The sequence below is a fragment of the Benincasa hispida genome, chromosome 5 (assembly GCF_009727055.1).
Source record: "Benincasa hispida cultivar B227 chromosome 5, ASM972705v1, whole genome shotgun sequence".
Lineage (NCBI taxonomy): Eukaryota > Viridiplantae > Streptophyta > Magnoliopsida > Cucurbitales > Cucurbitaceae > Benincasa > Benincasa hispida.
Window position 1 is genome coordinate 44,327,572 of NC_052353.1, and position 4,441 is coordinate 44,332,012.

The following is a 4,441-nucleotide window of genomic DNA, read 5'->3' on the forward strand; positions in this document are numbered from 1 at the left end:
TAATAGCAATTCATTCAATAAGTTAATTATGTTATAATGTTCTAGCTATAATAACATTAACTATTAACTAACCAAAAGTTAATTATGGTATAATGTTCTATTGTCCAAGTTTTATATTGTAATTTTCTATTAAAATGGCAACCAATTACTAAACCCAAAAGGTTATTTGTTTAAAAATTTCCTTTGCACTTTGTGGAAGGAAAAAGTACAAAAAACTCTTTAGAAGGTCCTGATTCTCCTCCAATTGTTTGGTGTCTTTTATCCTTTACAGCATTTTGTGGTTTCTAAGAACACAAATCATAAAAAATTCCCTTTCAAATTCATAAGATTTCCTACTGCCCAAATTGACATATAATGAATAAACGCTTCTTAGTTTGCTCCTTATAAAGACCACAGCCACCTTTGTGCTGTTTGCCACATTCATTTTCTTTTCCTTGAAGCTTTTGTTTCCGTTTGTTTTGCCAAAATATAGCATTAACCAAATGGCTTCAATGTCTACCCATGGATCTAGTACATGGACTGCAATTGAAAACAAAGTCTTTGAGAAAGCTTTGGCAATTTATGATAAAGACACACCTAAGAGATGGCTCAATGTTGCAAAAAAACATTGGTGGAAAAACTGAAGAAGTGAAGAGGCATTATCACTTCTTGTGAAGGATGTTAACCATATTGAGTCTGGTGAAATTCCTTTCCCTCATTGAAGCTCTACGAGATCGAGTCGTTGATCGTCGTTGAAATGAAACAAGGTAATTTATATGTTAGATAACCACTGAACTCAAAAGATTATACAATCAATTTAATTTTTCATCAATATTTTAACACTTTTCATTACTTGTGAGGTTGGACTATTAAACATTAATTATGAAGAAGAAATCCTACACTTCATAATTAATATTAAAGGATTTGAATGTAGGACATCTTACTTTGACACCATGTCCATATTACCACTGAACTTAATATGTTAAACAATATACTTCAACAATATATATATATATATATAAACTTTGTTGTATGTTAAAATACGTATAACACTACTGAAATTCAGACTCTTTATAATTTAATTTCCATATTACTCGCAATGAATAACTTCTACAAATATACATCTTCTTGAGCTTATAAAATTAAGTAAATTTATTCCAATATATAAATTCAACATTTAGCTAAATAGCAATTTATAATATAGTATAAGAGTAGACAGAGGAATAAAAAGCATTACTTCTCTTTAAAAAAATTTATAAACGATGAAAAGAATGCTTTAAAGTCATTTCACGTTCAAAATCACTTTTGAAACATATTTTTTTTAAAGTATTTATTATTGTTATTATTTTGTGATTGGATTCAGATGCAAAATGATGGACTAAAGTATTGCCAAGTATTACCTATTGTTTTTCTTCACACTATCATATTATTTGAATCTATCCCAAGATTTACCATAATTTTTTTTCATCCCACTCGAATCACATGGATGTAGCCTATAATGCATCAAATATTTTTTCAAAAGAATATTTATGAAGATAAAATTATAGTATGAACAAAGAAAGTATCATGCTTATGTAATATTAGAAATAATTATTTGAAAAAGATGCTAACCGTGACGGGTGGCAACCGATTAATGAGAGTAATATTCATAAAGAAACGCAATGTTTTCAATAACTCATTGTCTTATTATATAATCTTTTTGAAAAGCACCAATGCCTCAGAATTTGCCTTTGGACCCAACAAAAAAAACTGCACTCTTTTTGCCTTTTTTTTCTTTTTGTGTGTAAATATGTTTCATAATTTGGCTCTTACTGTTCATTTTTATCCAGGAATATAATATCATAACCAAATATTTGGTTCTTTTTCTCAGGATGTGAGTAAAATGAATAGATGAAAGGAGGCTGCTCAATCAGTATGGAAGAATAATAAAGGAATGAAGGAAGAAGAACCATTTGCTCTCTATTTTACTTAGTGAAAGAATAACATTTTTTGGTGTTTTATTTTTCACAAATACCTCCATCAAATCTCCGAAGTTAAGGTGTTTGGGGCGAAAGTTGTACTAAAGTGGATAATCACTTGAAAAGTCCTCGTATTGTACCATTTTTTAAAAAAATTTCACAAATACCATCCATCTTCAATGTATTAATGCATTAAATGCAACTAAATTAATCACCTATATATTTTGATTATTATTTTGAAGGAAAAAAATATCTTATTATTTTTGGGTGAGCATAGTTCACCAACAATATATCTATATTTTCATTTGTACTTAAAAAAACGATAACTTTTGTTCCTGAATAAGGATTTTAGTAAGTATAATGACAACAAAATCTATAGCTTAAAAAACATTTTTGTTTCTAAAGCTTTCATAATAGTTAATAATGTAGCCCTCAAGTTTAGTTGGTAATGATTTAGTCCTTATACTTTTAAATCTGTAATAATTCTTTTTGAACGAAAGGATAGAGGGATCATAAGGTGCACTAGACCATCTTAACTAGGTTGACACATCTGTAGCACTTTATACTTTCATCAAAATTAAGTGTCAACTATAAAATTTGTATGTAAATTTGATTCTTTATTACTTTATTGATCTATATATCTATAAGATACATCATTACATATTAATAGTAGTTTTTATAAGAGAGACTAAATCATTACAAATTGTAAAATAGTACATGAACTAAATGTTAATTATTAATAATTCAAGGACTAAATTATACAAATGTGAAAGTGTGTGGACTATATGATTATTTTTCCACATTCTGCTGTTCTAACTCTTCATTTTAGGTAAATTCCTATAAGATATGTAGAAGAACACTAAAACACTTCATTCCATGTACGGGATGTAGCATTTTAGATCTATAATGTGACGAAATGCTCCATTTTAGATCTGGAGTGTTGAAAATGACTAGTCAATTAGTTATTTGTTGGAATGACTTGTCATAAAACTAGTCAAAAATTTCTAAATATATTTTCATATTTAATTTAAATTTGAAAACCATTTTCTATATTTAATTTAGATATAAAACGTTTTTCTATTTAGTTAAAATCTGAAAAGATTTCTACATTTGTTTTAGAAAAATGTTTTTGTTGGATTCTTATAAAAAGAAAAAATGGTTATTTTAGTCCTCAAGGGTGAGATTTGAGTTTGGCAAGATATTTTTTATCTCTTTTAAAAATGATTTAATTATGAGCAAAGTTTTAACTCGATTCCAATCCTTCTTCGACAAGTGCACGTTTGAGAAGGGAGTTGTGTTATCCTTGGAGAACAATTGACTTTTAACAATTTAGCACCGAGGTCGCATCGATTTTGCTTTCAAGACAGTGGATTTTCCAAGACACAATAATGATCGAGATCTAGAATTGATGACGACCAACAATTTGAAAGCAAAATTAAAGAATATCGATCGATTGCACCTCCATCTTCGATCTCCCTCTCGATATCGAATCAAGAACACCAAAACTATTGACAAATCTCACACCATTATCATCTTTGCAACCACTTCAAACCAGATCTTGTCGCTGGAGAAACACTTAATCGGATTCAAAAAGGTTGTTCTCATGGTCGAGTTCGAGTTAGAATCCACATTTGCGATCATCTCAGGCAAGTTGATCAATTTGACACTTAAAGAAGCCAGACTGGAGTCCATGGTGGATGTCGATGGAGGCATTGATGCATCTCATTCTTGTTTGAGGAGAAAACCATCTCTTTTGATGTCGATGAGGGACTTCAAATGTGAAATTATGGATCAGCTTGGATTTAATAAATGAAGGGGTACAAAATTAAGAGGATAATTTCTCTTTTTAACATATAAGCATAATTTAATTGTTAGCTTGCTTTGTTCTTTATAAATGAATTGTGCTAAGGAGAAATTCTGAGCAATTCTTGTTTTGAGATTAATAATGGATGGTCTATAATTCAGAGAGACTTTCATTCCAAATTAAGAAGGAGAATTAAGAAAGGATAGAAAGTATTAATTTTGGTAACTGAATTTAGGAAATATATTATTAATTTTTAAATAATAATAATTTTTTGATAAAATCATTTGACTAGGGACATGATTTGAGGAACTTGGGAAGATAAATCAACATATATAGTTTCCACTTTGTGAACAAATTACTGATTAATTTATGTTGATTATGTTATTGTGATAGAATTTTTGGAATATGTGGGTTTTGTAGCATGATATTGAATTTTGTGGTTAACCATAACTGTCAATTTCGATGATGATGCTAGTGATCTTTTTCTTGATTTGATTAACTTTTACATATGTTGAAGATATTTTGATTAGTTAAAAATTGGGTTAAACGTGATAGAGACTTCTTGAACTTTACTTAGGCAATCTTGACATACAATTACAATAACCAAAGAATATATTTTTTTATGTGACCAATTGTCTACGAGCCTCCTAAAATATCCAAACCATAATGCTCAAATGAGAGCTCCTGTATACAAAGAAAT

At 29.0% G+C, this 4,441-nt stretch overlaps 1 long non-coding RNA gene across 1 annotated transcript; it reads left to right on the forward strand.

The window, feature by feature from the left end:
* The first annotated feature begins 465 nt into the window (after positions 1–465).
* On the forward strand, positions 466–3,811 carry LOC120077643. The gene is made up of 2 exons (XR_005481800.1): positions 466–746; positions 1,850–3,811. It is a non-coding gene; the product is annotated as an uncharacterized LOC120077643 (long non-coding RNA).
* Positions 3,812–4,441: the final 630 nt, after the last annotated feature.